This window comes from Macaca fascicularis, chromosome 12 (genome assembly GCF_037993035.2).
Source record: "Macaca fascicularis isolate 582-1 chromosome 12, T2T-MFA8v1.1".
NCBI classification, from domain to species: Eukaryota; Metazoa; Chordata; class Mammalia; order Primates; family Cercopithecidae; genus Macaca; species Macaca fascicularis.
In genome coordinates, this window is record NC_088386.1 from 46,099,813 (window position 1) to 46,122,444 (window position 22,632).

General features: G+C 38.5%; 1 long non-coding RNA gene across 1 annotated transcript; it reads right to left on the bottom strand.

Moving 5' to 3' along the window:
• Positions 1-3,359: 3,359 nt before the first annotated feature.
• Positions 3,360-22,632, bottom strand: LOC107127004 (uncharacterized). Its single transcript, XR_001484265.3, has 6 exons — positions 22,574-22,632; positions 21,511-21,540; positions 21,267-21,342; positions 20,253-20,813; positions 6,509-7,526; positions 3,360-4,159 (listed from the first exon to the last, which is right to left on the bottom strand). It is a non-coding gene; the product is annotated as an uncharacterized lncRNA (long non-coding RNA).

Genomic DNA, 22,632 nt, shown 5'->3' on the forward strand with positions numbered 1-22,632 from the left:
TCACTGCAAGCTCCGCCTCCCGGGTTCACACCATTCTCCTGCCTCAGCCTCCCGAGTGGCTGGGACTACAGGTGCCCACCACCATGCCCAGCTAATTTTTTGTATTTTTAGTAAAGACAGGGTTTTACTGTGTTAGCCAGGATGGTCTCGATCTCCTGACCTTGTGATCCGCCTGCCTTGGCCTCCTGAAGTGCTGGGATTGTAGGCATGAGCCACCAAGCCCGGCCCTGTATATATTTATTTTTAAAATGCTTTACAACTATGTTGGTGATGTTGACTCCAATTTTTGTGGGTAAGTTGCCAGAACTTCTCAGCGGAACTTCCTAAGGTAGCGAGCAATTGTGTAGTCAATTGTGTTAATACAAAAGCTTAACCAGTCATGCCAGCAATCTGCTTTTACTGTGCATTATCCGGTCAGAAAATTCATACTTTGTATGTAGACTGAACAATTGACAGTTTGCTATTTTATTCTACCAAGTGGGTATGGACCCAAGTAGTGAGGATAGTAATTGTTTTCTGTTTAAAAACTAGAATGCCAGAAGCAGCAAGTAAAATGGTGAAGAGACCACAATATAGCCCAGACCATCTGACAATTTCACTTGACCTCAGCCAAGAGGCCGACAAGCAATTAACTGACCATTACATATCATTGCAATATGGATTATTCTCTCACCAAATAAATCTGGTGATCATATGCATGTGTTGTTCAACTGTCAAAAGAATTATATTTATTTTTAATTCATTCATTTTCTAATTAAAGTTTAGAAAAAAAGCTTCTCTAAATGCTCATATTTTGTGATGTATGGTATTAGGCTGTGCTAATGAACTTGGAGTTAATCACATTTCTTAAAGTACAGAACTTGACTTAATAAAGTTTTTCTCTCTGCCAGCATTGTTACGATAAAAATCATTTTATTTTCATTCTTAAAAGGACTTCATGCATGAGATTGCCACTCCACAGAGTATTTATCAAACATGGACAAGCTTACATGTAATCACTGTGTTGAAAGGTTAAGTTAAAGTAGCATATAACCTATACATAAAAAGCAAGATAAATATTCCAATTGTAACCTTACAGAAACGTCCCACTATATAGGGCAAAGGGTCTTCAACTGGAGTTTTTGCCCTTGATGGCTACCCCTCTGCAAAGTGTCTAAAAAGATAGCATCTTCCAGTTAAAATTGTGGTACAGTTTGTTGATATTTTAAAAGTAATAAATTACACATATCTAACATTTTAAAGAAGTTTTATCCTTCTTAAGCAGTTTTTGATCATGCCCATCTTATTCATGTTAGAAATTACCTATACACTGCAAGCATGAACATTCTTGTGATCAAAAATCCTCCAAAACTACCTCCTTATTGCGATTATTTACAGAGAGTTACTGGAAACTGGAACTAGAGAATGATAAAGTTAGGAAAATGTGGTGTTGTTCATATCTACATGTAGTAATATGATCAATTTTCACAGTTAACATAGTGTATCTTGTTAGGTTATAAATGTTAAAAAATATTCATTTTCTATTAAGATTCTTGGGCAAAAAGTTAAATTGTAGAAATGTCATAGACATTCAAAACTTTCCTTTTTTTACTTAAGTCCCCTATTTACTCATGTCTCTTCTTTTGTTATATCCATGGTTAAAAACACAAACTTTGGCTGGGCATGGTGGCTCATGCCTGTAATCCTAGCACTTTGGGAGGCCGAGGCGCATGGATCACAAGGTCAGAGGTTGGAAACCAGCCTGACCAACATGGTGAAACCCCGTCTCTACTAAAAATACAAAAATTAGCCTGGCGTGGTGGTGCGTGCCTGTAATCCCAGCTACCCGGGATGCTGAGGCAGGAGAATCGTTTGAACCTGGGAGGTGAAGGTTGTAGTAAGCCAAGATCGCACCACTGCGATCTTGCACCCTGGGTGACAGAGCGAGACTCCATCTCAAAAAAACAAACAAAAAACAAAACAAAACAAAAAACCACAGACTCTGAGTCAGGCAGACAGACCTGGGTTCCAATTCAGCTCTTTCTGAGCTAGTTTCTTTACCATTCTGATCCTCTAAGTCTCTAAGTCTTCATCTGTAGATCATTAATAATAATGCCAACATCATAGGGTAATTGTGAGAAATTCCTGCCTTAATACATCTGAAATGCCTAACTCAGATCCTGCCAGGTAGAACACAGTAACAAGGGGCTCTCCAAATCATCCTTTAGGAAGGAAGACCCCCACCTTTAGGAAGACCATGGTGGCAGGGGCAGTCACTGTAGAGGAAGTTGGCAGCAAGGACAGTAGCATCACTTCCACCCCTCCTACCACACCAGATGCTTTTTTCCCCTACCAAAAAGTGTTCACAAGAAAAATTTCTGATGTAATAATTCTGAGGGTATACACAATGTACGGACTCAGGAGTAATTTTTATTCTCAGAGATATTTATATTTGAATGAGTGGAAACCAAAAGAATGACATGAAATTTAAAATGACATGAAAAAAATAAAACCCTAATACAGAATTTCAGGCATCAATGAAACAAAATAGCCAAGGTATCCTGTAAATTCATGCTCTAATAGTTCTAATTGTTTGCCTATTGTGGCTATCTTGGTTAGGAGTTCTAATTGTTTGCCTATTGTGGCTATCTTGGTTAGGAATTATTTCATTACAAAGAACAGAAAACTACACATGTGATATCAAGAAAAATCAAAGGTAAGGGATTTATTAGGAGGAATCAGTGGTATCTCATACAAACCAAGGGCAGGATACATTTCTCTACTCATGTCGGTTTAATCTTTTCTTTATGGAATCTGTTCTCAGTTTTTCTTGGCAAATGGGCCAAACATGATCATCCCTGTTCTGGAGTATTTTAAGAGACTCTGAGAGAGTCATTTTTGGGAGTTTGTACCTCTGTCCTTCCATCTGCCACCTTGTAACAAAGCTTTCTGCCTTAGGTTACCAACTATCTGCTGCAGTAGTTGAAACCCATCTGCCTTAAATGTAAGACAGGCAATCTAAATTGAGTCTAAATATTACATCCATTTTTGGCATACACTATAATCTGCCTGGGAAATAAGAAGCCAAAAGATTTTATTTCTCTTATGCTAGTCTCCTGTTTTTACACACTTGGTTTAGGGGCATGGGGAGTGGTGTTAACTTTTTGTTTTACTCATACTACATAGATGTGTACTCTGTAAAAATACCTTTATCTGTATTTGTATCTACATCTGAGTCTACACCTGTATCTGTATCTATATCTGGATCTATGTCTATCTATCTGTAGATCTGATGCAGGATTTTTTGCTCCTTAGTTCAGCTAAATCCGGGTTCTTGTCTCACAACCAGGAAAAATTAGGCACGTGGACACACTGACAGGTGAGGAGGGTGGAATTTATTAAGCAAAAGGAAAGCTGTCAGCAAAGAGAGGGGTCCTGGACACAGGTTTCCACCTCACAAATTGAATACCAGGCTACCACACACAAGCTGAAGAAGCCAGGCTCTTCCCCTGCATAAGGAGCAAATTTTTGGTGGCTCTACCCTGTCTTTCCAATGTGCCTGCAGGCCCTTCGTCTGAGCCACTGTACACTGCGTGTGTTAAAGGATGAAATTTTTCACCATGGGCATGTTTAGGCAAAACCCTGGTGCACACTGACCTGGGTAGGTCAGAGGTTCTCCAGGGACCCTCCCTTATCTCCCTAGGCATTTGTCTGTCTCTTGCCACTATCTTATCTACATATTTTAGTTCCAACTCTGGGGCTAGAAAATTAATCTTTAATCAAAGAACATACTTGCTTTCTGTTGTTTCTCAATGCTCAGGGAGACTGAATGGCAATTTGGGTCTGAATGACAATTCACCAGTGCGGCTTATGGGCCCGTGCTGGTTCAGGGGTTATTCTCTATTCTAATTAACCAGGGACAATTAGCAGGGGCAGTGGGACTTAGACTTCTTAAGCACGGAAAGTGAGGGGAGAAGACTGCAAAAGAAATTTACAGGTGCATTCTCCAAACAACAATAATTCCACCACCTAAGGCATCAGGATTACATTTTCAGTATGCATTACTTGGGACATTTGTTTAAAATGCAGCTTCCAGTGCTCCATCTTTTAACACGGTTGCTGATGTTGAAAAGACTAACATGACACATTTTTACATGTTGGTAAGGTTCATGCTCTTAAGCTGTGGTAAATAAAAAGATATCTGAAATTAATCTTTTCAGTATAAAGACGTATTTTTAGTAACATTTTCTGAGTGTTCTTGTGGAACTAACAAAATGAGAGTGGAAATTCCTTTTTTTTTTTTTCAAGATGGAGTCTCGCTCTGTTGCCAGACTGGAGTGCAGTGGCACAATCTTGGCTCACTGCAATCTCTGCCTCCCAGGTTCAAGTGATTCTCCTGCTTTAGCCTCCCGAATAACTGAGACTACAGGTGCATGCCACCACTACCAGCTAATTTTTGTATTTTTAGTAGAGACGGAGTTTCAACGTGTTGGCCAGGATGCTCTAGATCTCTTGACCTTGTGATCCCCCCGCCTCAGCCTCCCAAAGTGCTGGGATTGGAAGTTCTTTAAAAAAATGATACATGAGGTTACACATTTGATTAAAGTGAATCATATAAGAAGTAACCCAAAGCTTAGTTACAGGGTTATTAGGCTTTTATTATTCCTGGTAAATATTATTTAAAATTTAAACCATCTTTCATAAGATATTTTCTTGAAACTCTGAGTTTCCCTTATTGTAACCTAAAAACAATAATGAATTATATCTAGCTATGGACAATAACCCAAGTAAGTCTTTCTGCTGGGTACTTTTCAGTGTCATCCTGATATGACAACTTGAAAATAGTACTTGAAAAACATTACCTGCTTGTTATGAAAGATCCAAAAAAAAAAAAAAAAAAAAAGAATTGCTAGCTCTATTTATTTCTGGATAAGAAATATAGTTATAAAATTAATTACGACCATCACCTACATAAAGAACTAAAGGGATTCAGTAAAGTCAGTGCTAAAGTTACACATTCATTTGGCAAGATTAAACAATGAAAGATAATCTCACTTTCCAATATATCAATAAGTTGCCTAAGATCATGCAGCTAAAACATGGTACAGCCAGAACACAAACCCAGGCCATCTGCTTCCAAAGTCCATTAACTCTTCAGCCCACTAGACATTTTCATGCATTTTTTTCCCCTCCAAATCATTTAAGATCTCTTTCTTAGAAACTACAAGGATCCATTTACAACATTACTAATTATTGAACAAATTTGGATAAATCTAGAGTCAAATCATTTATCCCCTGAAATATGACTATACTTAGTGGGCCTTCGCCAACTGGTTTCTCTAAGCCTCAGTCTCATCAACTGAAAATGATGAAAATAATGGGCTGTATCTCATTAACATTCTTATAAGGATCAAATACGTGATATATGTGAAGTGCCTTGCACAGAGGCTGGCAGGTGAGAACCACTCAATAAATTTTAGCTACTACTTGTGTACTTGCAGAAGATAGACATACTCAGTTAGCAATAAGGTGTTTAAGGTGTGCTCTATTACCGTGTGTGTTTTCATTTCTAGATGAATAACAGATTTATTTATTTATTTATTTATTTATTTATTTATTTATTTATTGAGACAGAGTCGCTCTGTCGCCCAGGCTGGAGTGCAGTGGCACAATCTCAGCTCACTGCAAGTTCTGCTTCCTGGGTTCTCGCCATTCTCCTGCCTCAGTCTCCTGAGTAGCTGGGACTACAGATGCCTGTCACCACGCCTGGCTAATTTTTGTGTGTGTGTATTTTTAGTAGAGATGGGGTTTCACCGTGTTAACGAGGATGGTCTTAATCTCCTGACCTCGTGATCTACCCGCCTCGGCCTCCCAAAGTGCTGGGATTACAGGTGTGAGCCACGGCGCCAAGCTGATGAATAACAGATTTATTTAAAAACACCTCGTGATGTCATAGAAACTTCGGATGTAGTTATGATTAACACTATTATTTCCCCTAATAAGTTTTTCTTACAGCTGTTCCTTTTCCAAAGATAACTAGGTAAACTAATAGGGAGACAGATGATGATAATGAAGATAGATAGGTAGATAGATAGATATAGACAGATAATAGATACAGATGAAATAACACACACAAAAATATATAAAAATGAATGCATACAGTACAATTTATAGTCATGCAACTTTTAGTGGAGTGTCTTATGTTTTTCTAGTTGTTTGCACACATATTTTTTTGAATGACAACTTGAGTCCTTTTCTAGTTAAAGGAGTATGCATTTCCCTTCTTAAAAGGAGTGTACATTGTTTCTCTTCTTAAAAAATACATTTGGTATATTTATATATGCAGTCCTGCAACCTTTACCAGACCTACTTTAAATTTATTCTGTGACTGGATCCTGGACCCTTCTTCCAGCTGAATAACCTGGAGAAATTTCTGCTTTCTGGAGGGAAGCACTACTCGGGATATAGAATGTTTAAATGCTCTTACACCTCTCTTAATTTTTAGAGTTACTGGCTATGTAACACTTACTTCTCCCTGTTTATGTGTGCTGTCTTCCTCTCCCCACACATCTTCTTTGAAGTATTCCTGAGCTGCAACTCCTCCCCCATCCTCTTCTCGAACATTCTGAGGTGGTTTCCCTATTGTTTCCACTGCCAGCCAGCAGATTTTCCACTTGGAGAAAGGAGACGAGAAAAACTGAACCGTGGTCTAGCCAGCTTGCCTTCCCTAACTAGTTCTTTGTGTCTGATAGAAGGGAAACTTCTGTCTGCTACAGCATATTATTTTGGAATTGTGCTGTAAACATCCTCCTCCAAACTACACCATACAGAAACGCAAATGGTGTTAACTCCAGTCTGTGTCCCTTGGTACCTGGGCTGCTTCTTGGCATCACAGGTTGAGTTGACAGTGGCTTCCCTTAGTGGGGCTGAAATACGTGGCGAAGAGTTGTCATGAGGACCATGTGTTTGTGGAGAGGGCTGTGTCTGCCTGGGAGTCATAAATGGGACATGTAAGCTCTAAAGTTTCCTAAGAAGTGTTAATATTTAAGAGTAAATCCAGGAATTTGTAAATCAGCGGTTTTACTTTGAACAGAGCTCCAGCCAGTTGTGACATCGTTGAGTAAATTGGCAGCCTGTTTGCTGTTGTTTCCTCTTTTTGAAATTTAACCTCTTGGAAAAACAGCAGCCTGGGCTGTTATATGTCTCAACACAGACCACCAGAATAGACCGCTTAAAATTGTTTTTTGATCTGCAGTACCAGTTCCCCTCTAGCAACTTTCTTTTTCTTCTTTTAAATCATTTTGACAGGACATCTTTGCTGGGTGCAATTTCTGTGTCCTTCGAAAAGCTGGGGGCAGAGCATTTAGGATGGAACATTCACTCTTAGGCATTTCCTTGAACTCACATTGTAAAGAAAGAAAGTTCTTCACATTTTCATGCCATGAATGGACACCTTTTTAAAGCCAGTCCATGATGTTTAATTCCATACTTTTCAAATGTCAGACTTTTTAATGTTGTTTTTTGAGCACTTGAAGACTTAGAATTAGCTGGGTTTGAATGATTAACAATGATAGAGGTAATTATTATAATAATTCAAGCCATTGTTATAAATAATATGTTTAATATATCACAGCTTTATCACTTTTACATTAGAAACAAAAGCTTACCAATGGTTTCAAAAAGAAAAAAAAAAGCTATATCATTTTTACATTATAACAAAGCTTACCATTTGCTTCAAAAGAAAAGTTCATAGGGAAGAAGTAGGCTTTGCAAATAGATCAGTTCTAGGATATTCACACCCTGAACAATATGATGACTCATGATATTTCTCTTGGATTAGAATTGGTTCAAATCTTCCTTTACCACAAGCAACACGCTATACAACTAGCCAGAACCTACATTTTTGGCTTCCTTTTTTGTCTCAACTGTCAGTTGGTAGAATTCAACAGAAAAGAGATGTTTGAGACACTCAACCACGTTGGTAAAGTAATGTTTTGTTTGGAAATATTACAAACTGCTGCTTCAAAGTGCTTAATGAATGGGTATGTGTGTGTTTCTACATATTTTTAAGGAAACTAGAAGAGAGGAAATACAAACCTACACATGAAAGAGCCATGCCAAATTAAGTGCTCTGTCCTTTTTTATAAAGACATTCTGACAGGAGTTTGCCAAAACCCTATTGCAAATGAACATCACAACTTCTCCTAAACAAACTGAGAAATTCTGTGAATGGATGCCCAGTCTTTGCATGTGAATTGCCAAGAAATCACTGCCCACGGGATAGAAGTAGGAGAAAAAAAAGTATTGAAATATCTGTATATGAGTATACCAACATCCTGCAGTTCAGACCATGGCTTCAAAGTCATGATGATCCCTCATTTATAAAGCCTTTAAATAGCAGGCAAACAGTGGCTCAGACAGAGGAGGAATTTCATAATATCTAGTTTCTTGTGGAAAAAGAATTGTTGGTGTCTCTTTTCCAAAAACCTGGAAAAATATATTTTAGCTTATTTTTCTATCTAGAGTTAGTTCAGTTTCACTTGGGGTCTCAGAAGCTAGAAAATTCCAACTATTAGAATAATAATCTTATGGATTTTTATTTTTAAGGCTTAATGAAAAAAAAATTAGTAAAATATTTTTAAGCAGAATTTCATTGACCATGCTTGTGATAGGCAGTATGCTAACTGCCTTTAATACTACCCAATAAACTTAGTATGTTGGATCCTTATGAGCTAGGTAACTTAGTTCCCATTTTACAGCAACTTAATAAATTTTTAAAGAGTTCAGGAAATTTGTCTCAAATTACTTAACTAGCCAATGGCAGGTCTGGATTTTGAGCAAAATTCTATCTTACTCGAAATCCCGTGCTGCTCTTTATGATTATATTCTAATGAACCCCTTATGTGAATAATAAGGAAAAGCTTAATCTTGCTTGATTCCAAAACACAAATTAAAAATTCTACTTATGACATAATTTTATCCATGGAACCAAATTAGTATGTATTTGGAAAAAAAAATTTATACCTTCTTCTATAATCTCTCTTGCTATTGTGGTATCATAAACGCTTCTACTATCTTTACCCTTAATCTGATCAGAGGCCTACAAATATCAGGCATAGATGTGCTGCAACCTCCTTTCCCTTGCTCATGTCAGGCATCACTAGTAGAAAACAGCACGTTTTACAGAGAATAGCCTCAGCCTCATACTTCTCATCACAGTGCTCCAGATCAGCATTACCAGTAATCTGAGTTTGCACAATCCTCAAACACATATTTGCCATTAAAGATTCATCTCATTCTGCACACTGTTATCAGAAGAATTCCCTCAAAGTATTGCTTTCATAATTTCACTGTTCTGATCAAAATTAGTCAATGGCTCAATACTGCCTACTACTTATAATCAGGTCCCTAAGCTCTTCCCAGATCTTTCCAAAAGCTTCTTCTGGGCCTTTTCTTTACTCTTATGCATGGATTTTTACCTCTCCTGCTCTGAAGTTTGCATTGTCTTGCCACTTGTGTGTTTATTCTTAATTAAGAATGTTGCTTTGGGCCGGGCTTGGTGGCTCACGCCTGTAATCCCAGCACTTTGGGAGGCCAAGGCAGGTGGATCACCTGAGGTCAGGAATTCAAGACCAGTCTGGCCAACATGGTGAAACCCCATCTCTACTAAAAATACAAAAATTAGCCAGGTGTGGTGGCATGCGCCCGTAATCCCAGCTACTCGGGAGTCTGAAGCAGGACTATCACTTGAACCTGTGAGGCAGAGGTTGCAATGAGCTGAGATCATGACACTGTACTCCAGCCTGGGCAACAAGAGTGAGATTCTATCTCAAAAAAAAAAAAAAAAAAAAAAAAAAAAAAAAAAAATGTTGCTTTGTTCTTCTGTGGTGAGAAAATCACACCAATCATTTTACAGTCAAATTCCCAACTATTAAACAAAACTGATTTCATCTTTTCTCAAATCCTCAATATAGTAGAAGTTCTCTAATTTGATGAAAGCAAGACTAGTAGTTGATTTGCCAATCAACTACAACAGCAGCAAAAAAAAAAAAAAAAAAAGAGAGAGAAAAAAAATGATCAGAGAAGGAATCCTAACAATGATACATATGCTTTATAAATACTCTGATTTAAAATGTTTAAAACTACACATGTGTTATTTCATTAAGCTTTTGATTCAGGGGATATTTTCCTGCGATTAAGAGTCTGCTAATAACAATCCTACAGTATCTTTCTTGCATACAATTCATCCATAATGCATCCTCCATGATTCCCAGTCTTGGTTTATTTAAAATAGAGCAAGAACCTTCCAAGTATTGTGAGTGTGAAGTCTTCCTATACACTTTTCTGATTTCTGCCCCAAATTTTAAAAAAGTTTTCTTGCAATATTCATTAGTAATTGTTTTTAGCCATTCATATATAAAAGTCTTCATAATGCAATCAATTTAGTTTTCATACAAAAAATCTCATACCTTACTTTCTGTACGATATTTCATTGATTTATGTTACATGATTTTAATAACAAGTGCCACTGGCAGTTTGGAATGAACACACTTGGGCTGCACACTGTTCAAGTGGCCCTAGCAGAGGGGTGCATGCTAGCTCTGAGCAGACAGTATGCTATGACAAAGGTCAGCGTGTTTGATGGGGTGAATGAAGAGCTGAATGTCTTCCAGAGTACTGGTTAAGTGGATAGTGAAGAGAGATTATTCTCATTTATATTTGTAATCTATATCATTACTCGACTTTGATTATACACTGCTTTTCGGGCGATAATTATCTTTCTCATCTAAACTGCTATAGTTGACTCCAGGAACATTGTTTACAATTCCTTTAGGGTCATCCTCATAGCAAAGCAGGGTCTTCCTCATAGCAAAGCACAGTGATATTTTACAGAATATATATGTATTTATATATACAGTATTCATTAAATTTTCTTTGCTCCTTACACTCAAATAGCAAGGTAGAAGTGAAGAGGCTTTTTAGAGCTACCCAGAAGAGAAACACTCCGAAGGTTCACAACTGGAAACAATATACCATATACAATTATGGATATGATATGGTATCCAAAGCACAAAATGAATTAGTGGCAACTGGGGTAACTGTTTAAGTAAATAAATAAATAAGATTTTTTTCTCACTAAAATGTGACTTAAAATAACATTCTAGGCATTAAAAATTGAAATAATATTAAATCATAATTGAATTGAAATATTCTAGAAGTTAAACAATTCTTTAAAACCTTTTTTAAATTGTCTAGTTATTGACAAGTCACTCTATCATTTTCAACTTAACAAGAGAGAAATGGAAAGGCTGGGAGATTTGTCCAAGGTCACAGATCAAGTGATCTAAACATAGACAACCAACCACAGGGTACCCAAAATGTTCTTACTCAAAAGACTTAATAGCTTTTACCAAAAATAACTACTCCAGTCAAAGAGAAAAGGATAATTGCTACTTCCACAGACAACATAAGAAACCGACATCATTTCAGCCCAGAAAGAAACATTAAATGACCACCCACACACCCCATCACATATTTATCTCCTCCAGCTGCAAGACCCTCTTCTCTTTGGCTTCTCATTGACCTAGAAAGAAGAACTAATGAATAAATAAAGTCTAAAACAGATGCAAAGGCAGTCTGCATAAAAAGTACACTGCTGTGGGTTAGCAAAAATGTAATCTCTGGGTCAGCTCTTTCTTGCTCACTGCTGCTTTAGTCAAGAAGTCCAGCCAGCTCTTTGCAGAGACTGTGGTGATGCCACATCTGCCAATGCAAATACCTGGCTGTGCAGGACAGGAAACCTTAGCCAGGCCTCAAAAAGTCCTCAGCTTAGGCAACAGACAACCTTTGGCTAGCACTAACTTAACTCCTTTTTTTTTTTTGTCTGGACAACGAGTGGTTCCTGAGGCAGTCATGATTGACCAGATGTGTAGTTGTGTCTGATGCCCACACTTAAAAGAGTGCTCTGGCATGAGTGCTTGAGATTCATTCATTGTAGATGCATTTCTTTAAAACAGAGGTCAAGGGCCAGGCACAGTGGCTCACGCCTGTAATCCCAGCATTTTGGGAGGCCGAGGCAGGTGGATCATGAGGTCAGGAGATCAAGACCATCCTGGCTAACACAGTGAAACCCTATCTCTACTAAAAATACAAAAAATTAGCCAGGTATGGTGGTACATGCCTGTAGTCCCAGCTACTTGGGAGGCTAAGGCAGGAGAATCGCTTGAACTTGGGAGGCGGAGGTTGCAGTGAGCCAAGATCGTGCCACCGCACTCCAGCCTGGGTGACAGAGCGAGATTTCATCTCAAAAAACAAAACAAAACACAACAAAACAAAAAAACCAGAGGTCAAACTGGTGACTCACAGTCCTATTTAGCCTTTAGATGGACTTCGTTCACCTCTATGGCTGTCTACTTATTCATTTAAAAAAAATTTTTAATTGCATTTAGATGGGCAGTTGTCAATTTCTGTGGTGTAAATACTCTAGATTTTGGGAGAGGTGCAGTATTTCTATCATACAGATGTGATAGAAATAAACTCAAATGCATATGTAGTGGTCACATATAGTAACATAATTAGTGATGTGCTTTAAGTATTATTTTTTAAAAATAAATGTAATTTCATTGTAAGTTTGTATAATTTAAATTTTTATAATGGTCATGTTTAATAATCAGCTCTCAAAATTCATGCAAATGTAACACTTGTCTCTTGTGAGTCAGGATAACCCCGCTGCTTCACGTGCTTGGATAACATATCATGATGATAGCAGCCATAGCATACAGTGGTTCAGGCTCTGGAGGCTGAATTTAAATCCCACAGTTTCATTTACTAGCTGTGTGAGCTTGTACAAACTACTCAACTTCACAGAACCTTGAGTTTCTCAGATGGAAAAATAAGTTAATGTTTATTTTGTGAGTTTACAGTGAGGAATAAATACAATAGTATATGTGAACGGCTTAGCACTAGATTTGGCACATAATAATCACTCAGTGAAAAATGAACATGTATTTATTTTAACTCGAGGCAGAAATTACTTCATCTGATTCGTTTTGCTACTACTGCAAAGACCTAACTGCAGCACCTCAAAGAAATGAGAAATTTCATGAGTAGAGGAAGGAAAGGAACCAGGGAGATCAGAAAAGACCAGGATGAAAGATAAGATGAAGGCACTGAGAAAGAATGAGAATAAAATAGGATCAAAGATACAGAAATAGGATAAGAGAGAGTAAAAAAACGCTGTTGCTTTTCCTAGTGCAAACCATGTCTATCCTATCCATTAGACATTCATTCTCAATTTCTCACAAAGGTTGTATAATCTCTGCATAAATTACTAAAATCATTTCTTGAAAGAACAGTACCAAATACCAAACAATCCCATCCCATCTCTTTGGCTTGATAATTAATGTTAAGCATGGAACCCATACTCAATCAGTTAGATTCTCTTGTCTTAAAATTTGGAATTCATTCCCAGAGACTGAAGTGAAGCAGTGTTGAGTGCTGCCAGTTGGGCAGCTCTGACTGGCCATGAGCAGATGAGGAAAGAAAACCAATCTTCAGAGTTGGAGAGAAACAAAATAACAACACACAGAAATGAACATCCCTTAGCCCCTTACAGAAAAAAGGAAAACAGAAGACAAATGATGGCTTTTCTTTCCTGTGAAGCCTGGCTATATCCCTTAACTTGGTTTCTATGAGATAAGCCGTTTTCCTTACCATAAACTTCCTTTACCTAAGCAAGCTTGGGTGGATCTCTTTTCCTTATAGCCAAATGATTCCTAACCAGATCATCCCTGCTGGTTCTAAAGTTCTGTGAAAATATACAAAAATCACAGTATTTGTAAAATACCAGAAGCTTGAAGGCATGTGATTTTAGCCCCTTTGATTTACATATGATCAGTGGAGTCCACAGAAATAAATGACTTGCACAGAGTCCATATTTAACTAGTAATTGAGCTATTCCAAACCTCAGCTCAGCTCAGCTGGGCCCCAGGCAGCGCCCTCTGCAGTAAAACGAAAATGGCATGGTTCTAATTTTGGAGTGGCAGCATGTTCAAGATGTGCTGACACTGTTCTCAAAGGCCAAATCCCATTTTCTTTTTGTCTGCTGTCTCACTTTATGAATAACGTCAGAACAGAACAGAAACAGGAAGCTGGTCTACTGAAAGACAAGGTTAAAACAAGGGCTTTGAGGTAAAATAAACCTGTGTTCAAATCCACACTCTTTTCCTGGCAGGCTGTTTGACTATGGGCAAGAGCCATGACCTCTCCAAGCCCCAGGTCCTCTTTGAAAAATGGAGATAAATAAAATTATATAATTTATTGTGTTGTTGGAGGATTAAGTAATATAATGCATAGAAGTCCCTCAATGTAGTGAACACTCACTGAATGTTGCATTGTTCTCGATCTTAGTATTGTCAATGATAATTGGTCAGGCAGGAGTCAAGAATCAATTCCAGTGGGTATTTTCACCTTGAGGTTGCAAAGACTTCTTTCCTCAATGTAAGTTTATATCATTATATCATCAGTACCAACATCTACACATGTATCTGTATCTTTTTTTTTTTTTTTTTTTTGAGACAGTCTCGCTCTGTCACCCAGGCTGGAGTGCAGTGGCGCCATCTGGGCTCACTGCAAGCTCTGCCTCCAGGGCTCACGTCATTCTCCTGCCTCAGCCTCCTGAGTAGTTGGGACTACAGGTGCCTGCCACCACACTTGGCTTTTTTTTTTTTTTTTTTTTTTTTTTGTATTTTTAGTAGAGACGGGGTTTCACTGTGTTAGCCAGGATGGTCTCGATCTCCTGACCTCGTGATCTGCCTGCCTAGGCCTCCCAAAGTGCTGGGATTACAGGCGTGAGCCACCGCGCCTGGCCTACACATGTATCTTTCTACCTGTTACCAACTGGCCCTTCAAATACACTTACTAAACCGTTTATTAAGGATGTGAATGACTTCAGTCAAGAATATCATTGGGATTTAATGTGCTTTGAAAATGGAAACTTTTACACTCGGTGATTAAAAATTTGGCACTTAATGTAATAAACCATGAATGTTAACGGTCAGCATTAAAACACGTGATACCTATCCTGGAGCTTCTATAAGGCAGAGCTAACAATAATCACCAGGCTTGCAGTTCAAATCAGGAAATACTGTGTAAGCACAGCTACACTTCATTAATGCAGAAGAACTAAACTGTTTTCAGCTAGAAGGAATGTATAATGCAACATAATTAAGTGGAGATTGATCCACCTACAAACTTTAATTGACATTATTAAAGCTTTGAAATTCCACGAAGCAGTGTTTCTTAGCAAGATCAAGGTAATCGAGGGCAGTGATTCTCAAGCTCCTATGGCGTAAGGATCAACACGAGGACCTTATAAAAAGTGTCTTTTCCCAAATCTCCCCTCAAGAAATTCAAATTCGGTGATTCTGTAGTGCTGACCAATGACTTATATTTTTATCAAACTCTGCAGGTAATTATAATCCAAATAATCTCGGTAGAACTCACGTTGAGAAACACTGATCTAGAATCTCAGATTGAGTAACATTTCGCATAGGAAGGAAGAAACGGCTTTGCAAGAGAGAGCTCTTCTCAGCAGGCTGGGATGGAATGCAGATCTAAGCCTTAAAGAAAGAAAAAAACCCCAACAACTCAAACTAGGCAAGTATTTTTAATTAGTCGTACCTTGACTCTCACTGAACTTTAGAGGGTAGGTTCTGTGGAAGCACCAGGTGTATTAGTTCAGTCTGTTTCAAGGGAATACAATGTCTCATGTGAAACAGCAGAAGGATAAAGGAATCCCAGTGTCAATAAATCAGGCAGTGGACAAGAGAGGTATTTTTTCAACAATCTGTAGATAGGAATATCAAGCATACATTTCTGCAATAATGATTACCAAGTACTTATTTTAATAACATCTCAAAAATGAAGGGATTCTAAATTCCAGTGATAATACATTTCATCTGATACACTGTTGTTGAGTCTACCCACACCAAGGGAAGCAGCAGTAAAACTTTGTACAATAGTGGTTGGACTGGTGTTTGGGGCATTATAATTGTAATCTCATCCCTAATAACAACTAACTCTGCAATTTTGGGGAAGTCGTTTCACCACTCTGAATCTCAGAGTGTACTTGATATCTTGAAAGTTCCCTTCTGTTCCAGTGCTCTGCAATAAAGTGCCTACTATGAGCCATACACTGTTCTAAGCACTCCACTTAGAAATGAACCTGTTTAATCCTCACAATCATCCGATGAAGTATGTGCCCATACTTTAAACAATCTCCCTTTATAGACGAGCACAGTGAAGCACAAGAAGGTTAAGTAGCCTGCCCAAGGTCATTGTGATGGTTTATCTTCTATGCCAGCTTGGCTGGGCTACAATGCCCAGATATTTGGTCAAACATTCTGGATGTTTCCATGGGGGTGTTTTGGATGAGATTTATATTTAAATCGGTGGACTTTGAGTAAACTGATTGCTCCCACAATGTGGGTGAGCCTCAGCCAGTCAATTGGAAGGAAGCCTCAATAGCACAAAAGACCGCCATCCCCAGAGTAAGAGGGAACTCTGCCAGCAAACTGCCTATGAACTCCAACTGCAGTTCTCTCCTGAGTTGCCAGCCTGCATCCTTCTCAATCAGATTTTGGACTCATCAAGCCTCCACAACCATGTGAGCCAATATCTTAACATAAATCTCTTTGGCACTCTCTCTTTTTCTCTAAATCCTATTGTTTCTGTTTCTCTGGAGAACCCTGACAAAAACAGTTCCACAGTACTATGGTGGTGGAGCCAGTCTTTGGTCCCAGGCAGGCTAACTCTGCAGGTGGAGGATGAGGACTACTTTGTGCTTCCAGAGGTTAGCCAAGCATCCCTTTTAAGAATTCAGATGCTTCAGTGAATATAGACTTTTAAATAGTATTTGGTCTTAATGGTTTTTCTCTGGCTATCTGCACTGATGACATCATTCAATTGGGCATAATTAACTAATGCAAGCAGTGATTTGGAATAATTTAACATCATCCATGTTTGATTACAGTAAATTGCGTGTTTGGGGAACATCCCTATCTTTCAGAGTTAAATGTAGGAAGTAACTACTTTCTTACAAAAAGTCCCTTGTCGAAAGAGGAAAAAAACTATCCAGATATAAGACAGTCTGACTTAAGTGTGGCAGTTTTTCTCTTCTTAAATGTTTACCTTTCTCTCCACTCAGTAGACACTGTCTTGAAAGTCTTGCAATTCCTGTTTGTAGTGGGTAGATTTTAAAATACCATCACTTTTAAAATCTTATCTATTTTTTTTTTTTTTGAGACGGAGTCTTGCTCTGTCGCCCAGGCTGGAGTGCAGTGGCGCCATCTCGGCTCACTGCAAGCTCCGCCTCCCGGGTTCATGCCATTCTCCTGCCTCAGCCTCCCGAGCAGCTGGTACCACAGGCGCCCGCCACCATGCCCGGCTAATTTTTTGTATTTTTTAGTAGAGATGGGGTTTCACCATGTTAACCAGGATGGTCTCCATCTCCTGACCTCGTGATCTGCCCGCCTCAGCCTCCCAAAGTGCTGGGATTACAGGCGTGAGCCACCGTGCCCAGCCTATTTTTATTTAATCAAATGATAGTAGGCTCTTTTGCTTCCTTTGTAATGTGTGCGTATATGTCAATACTCACTTTCCTTCTCAAGATCCCAATTTAATCCTTGACCCTTAGATAAAGATGACCCTAGAAACATGGCTATGAACTACCTCAAGAATGGACATCTTCAACCAAGTCAATTAGCAGCAACTGTCCAAATAGCTGGTAAGAAGGAAAAAAAGCTAAAGGTATCCTGCATCTTTTTTTTTTTTAACTTGAAGTTAGTTTTGGAATCCTACGGAGAAGTCAACAAACATTTAAGAGTCAAGAGAGGCTGGACGTGGGGGTTCACTCCTATAATTCCAGCACTTTGGGAGGTCGAGGTGGGCGGATCGCGAGGTCAAGAGATCGAAACCATCCTGGCCAAGAGATGGTGAAACCCGTCTCTTCTAAAAATACAAAAATTAACTGGGCGTAGTGGTGCATGCCTGTAGTCCCAGCTACTTGGGAGGCTGAGGCAGGAGAGTCGCTTGAAACCTGGTGGGACGGAGGTTGCAGTGAGTCAAGATCACACCACTGCGCTCCAACCTGGCAATAGAGCGAGACTCTGTCTCAGAAAAAAAAGAGTCGAGAGAAGCCCCTGCCTTCAAGTGTACTCAGTGTTAAGGACTGCAGGGCCTCCCTGGTGGAGGTCAGCCATGTCCATTATAGATGTGTCTAGTTTGAGGACCTAAAGGTTGATAACTCAGGAAAGGCAGAGTGCCTGTAAATAAAGGAAACACTTAGCTAAGGTTCAAGATCATTGAACTGTTTCTGGTTTTTATACATAGACTCATATGCTGTCTGTAGCTTCCTTGACCCAAACTATCAACTCTGAAACATGAAACAGTAGAGGAAGAAGAAGAGGAAGACTGAGTTGTTCTGTTTTAGACACAGGCTGAGTCCTTGCAGCCAGATTCAATCAGTGCAAAAGAGAAGGATTTGGAACAATTTGGTTAGTTTCCTTCCATCCAAATGTCTAGACACCCAAAGGGTTGTGCGGCCTGGCCTCTCACTATTCCCGTTAAAAGCTTCTCTTCACGGAAAATGTCATTGGTTATATGGTTTGTTTGTATTATGTTTGAACTTAATATATACTATTCTACCTTTGTCAACATTCATTCCCATTTTCTGTAAGCTTTAAACTATCCCAGATGCTGAGTAAATGTGAATTTGCTGGAATGTGGCTGGCCTCTGTAATCTGGTTGCACAATCACTACTCTCCCTCTCCAAATTCTGTATAAAGTCAATTTTAAGTATGCATTGTCTGGGGCATTTATATCCTGTAGATTAAGACAGATGCCAAAAGTGTAAAAAGGTAACCTTGATCTATTATTATTGGAGTCTATGCAGCTTAAAAGGAAAATGGACTCTCAAGTCTGAAAGCTTATCTGCTGTTCTCAATCACTTAATGCTCCAAACTGTATGCTCCCAATGTCCATTCTTTAGTTGGTTGTCAAGGTACTTCCCACTAGGCATTTAGCTTCTAGTATGTTCTGTTCAGAAAATACCCAGAGCTTCAAGGATGTCAATTTGGGTATCAAATATATGAATCCAGAGCAAAGTCACCTGCTACATAGCTTTCTTCAGCACCATAGTGTGATCACCTTCCCTGTGTCCAAGCTCTGCAGAGGTACAGAGTGTCTTGTCTGATAAAATTGTGCTTGAAAAAATGACACCCTAAATTGACTATGCAATACTGGCAAGACATGGGGATAATAAAAATGCATGGCCCATGTACCTTTTTGCTGAGATTTAGATATTCTTCCCCATCCTCAATCCTCTGCCATATTTTTAATATTTTTGCTTTTTTATATTAAGCTCTAAATACGAAAGGATGAGGAAAGTCACAAACAAGAGAATAAAGCTAACATAGGGAAGCATTAGCCTGGTCTCAGTAGAGAGACACAGTTTTGTGTATTGTTTATGAGTTACCCAGATAGACTATGTTAACAGACCAAAGAAAGAAGATTTAAAGAAATAAATCTGGTAACTTCAGAAAACATAGGGTGATCCTGGGGAAAATATATTTGCTTTTGTCCAAAACAAGATCAATACCACCTTTTAAAAGGAAGCTTTAGAAAAAAAAAAATCTCTGCATGTTGTATAAGCTTCCTGGAGCTTCCCAGTATCAATAGCTCTGTCTTTATACTGGCATTTTAATTGACTTTCCCTCATTTTTTTTCCTTTTGTTGATCAATCTTTTTAATGAGCAATTTTGTGTAGTCAATTAGATCTAATTCTGTTGATAAAGAGAACTGAAAATAAATGAAGTCCTAAAAGTTCAGCTTAAGCTATTAAATCATTGATTAACCAAATAAAAACTACACCATATTTTTGGTTTAACCACTTGTTTAAGTTATATGTCAGCCTTTCTTCTGTAGAAGTTGAGAAACTTGATTAATGAAAGCTGTTCTCTGTGGAAAAAAAGAACTTAGTTGTTCCATATGTCATAGAAAGGCTTGGTTGGAACTGAGCAGACTGTAATTCTTTCCTTTCTGGAGGGAAATACGAAATTATTTCCACAGCTGTTAGACTCTGATCTCAAAGCTAAATTAATTATTTTTATCTTTAGGATTTTTCTTCATTTGAGACCCACCATAGCAGGGTACACTCATGTCTAGTGGAGGAGGCAGCTGCAAACCTTGTGTAAATTTCAGGATTTTGCACTTACCAAACTCCTCTGAGTACCCAACTCCCCACACACCTAAAACACCATTGTTAACAATGTGGGTCTTTAAATCTTCTGAGGCTTCAAAAGCTGCAATCAGTTCAAAACTGTAGCTTGATCAAAGGCCTGTGTGTAAGGAAAAGAATGCTAAAAAAAGAAAATCTTTTGGAAAAATCATAATTTTGCCTCAGGCTAGATCTGAAGTACTAACCTACTGAGTTATACTTCCGAAGTTTAGAAGAGTGCTGTGTTTTCATCTTGGATATAGAAAGGTGGTGAATTGCCTTTGATTTCTCCTTCCTTGCTTTGAAACAAAGCAATTGTGAAAGTCTAATGCAATTGCATTCTAGCCAGTGTCCAGTGAGAAGATTCCCATGGGGCTCTTCAGCATCATAGATTCATTCACTGCCCTTAACTGGCTTGTTGAACAAGGAGGTGTGAGTTTGGGAGTGGGTGGTTAAAATTAGTATATTTGGCACAGCAGAGAGTTGTCCATCACTGAAAAGAGAGATGATGAATATTGGTTCTAGGAATCTTCTCCTGAAATACACAATGCAAGGAGAGCTAGTAATGGTGAATGAGGAATGGGGCCAGGGATATGGAAGGCTGAACTACCCAGGACTTGAGGAATGGGCTATATCATCCCATTCTGTATTCATAATGTACAACTGACAAGAGATCTTCACACTACTGTACTCTGACCCTCTGTCCCTTTTATAGACTCTAATGTCCTCATTTTCAAGTAAGATTGTGTGTGTGTGTGTGTGTGTGTGTGTGTGTGTGTGTGTGTGTGTGTGTGTTTTAAGTTAAAAGGGTAGTGGAACAAAAGTTGTTTGTACCTCAGCTTCCCCTCTCCTAAGAGAAATAAATTGTCCTTAGCTTTCTTTGCTATTACTTCCATTTGTTAGCAAAATTTGACTTTTACAGGCTTATGCTGATAACTAAGCCAGAATAAATGAAGTGAGAGATATACAGATTCATAACTGAAATGTGTAAGGGATTTACACAAAAGGATACGGTTTATGGTTTAATTCCTCAAGGAAAGTATCGTATGCAAGTGAGTCATTTTTGCATGACCTCAGCTGAGAAGAAGCTGGATTGAAAGAAATTCCAAAGGCATGGAAGAATGTCAGTCAGTTTACAAGAGGTATTTGGAAAATCATATATTTATTCATTCTGACACACCCCAAACACTGGATTTCACAATGCAGGAGCAAATAAAAATGAAGAACAAAACACCAATAAAGGAGTAGAATCTTACCTTAATAGGTAATGAATTATCAAGTGTATACTACAAAGGAAAAAAAGGGAAATAGAACAATGCTGTTGAAAAAACTTTATGTGATGATGAAAATGTTTACACCAACACTATTCAATACCAGTAGTCACTAGTCATATGGGACTATTGAGTGCTTAAAATATTTCTAATGTGAATAAATAACTAAGTTTTACCTTTTTCTCTAATTTTAGTTAATTTAAAATTAACATTTGGCTAGTGCTTCTCTCTTAGCCTGTCTCAAAAATAGCACTAAAGATGAAGAATACCAAATTCTTCTCTAAAATCTTTCACAATTTCATTGGCTGATCTCTGCCAAATATCTCCCTTGTATTTTATTTTCCTGTCTTTAAAATGGTGCTTACAATTCATGGTCTCTAAGTAAAAACGTTAGTGACATAATATGATTTAAATATAAGATTATTCAATATAAATGTCCTATTGATAGATTTCTAATCTAAGAGGTAAGATATTTGGAAGTTAATTTCAACTTGTATTGAATTACTTGGGGTAGCATAATTACAGAAATGATTATGAAAAGTTCTCTCTGCTCAAAAAACTTAAACAAACATAGAAAGATAGATGTTGGGCCAGGCGCGGTGGCTTATGCCTGAAATCCCAGCACTTTGGGAAGCCAAGGTGGGTGGATGACCTGAGGTCAGGAGTTCGAGACCCGCCTGACCAACATGGAGAAACTCTGTCTCTACTAAAACTACAAAATTAGCTGGGTGTGGTAGCATGCGCCTATAATCCCAGCTACTTGGGAGGCTGAGGCAGGAGAATCACTTGAACCCGGGAGGCGAAGTTTGCAGTGAGCCGAGATTATGGCACTGCACTCCAGTCTGGGCAACAAGAGTGAAAAAAAAAAAAAAAAAGAAACTCTGTCTCAAAAATAGATGTTGATATTATTTCAATTAAGCAATAGGAAAATAGATGAAGGGGCAATAAACTCTGACTGGGAGAGTGTATTTGTCTGTCTTCACACTGCTGATAAAGACATACCCGAGACTGGGTAATTTACAGAGAAAAAGAGGCTCAGTGGACTCACAGTTCCATGTGGCTGGGGAGGCCTCACCATCATGGTGGAAGGCGAAAGGCACATCTTAC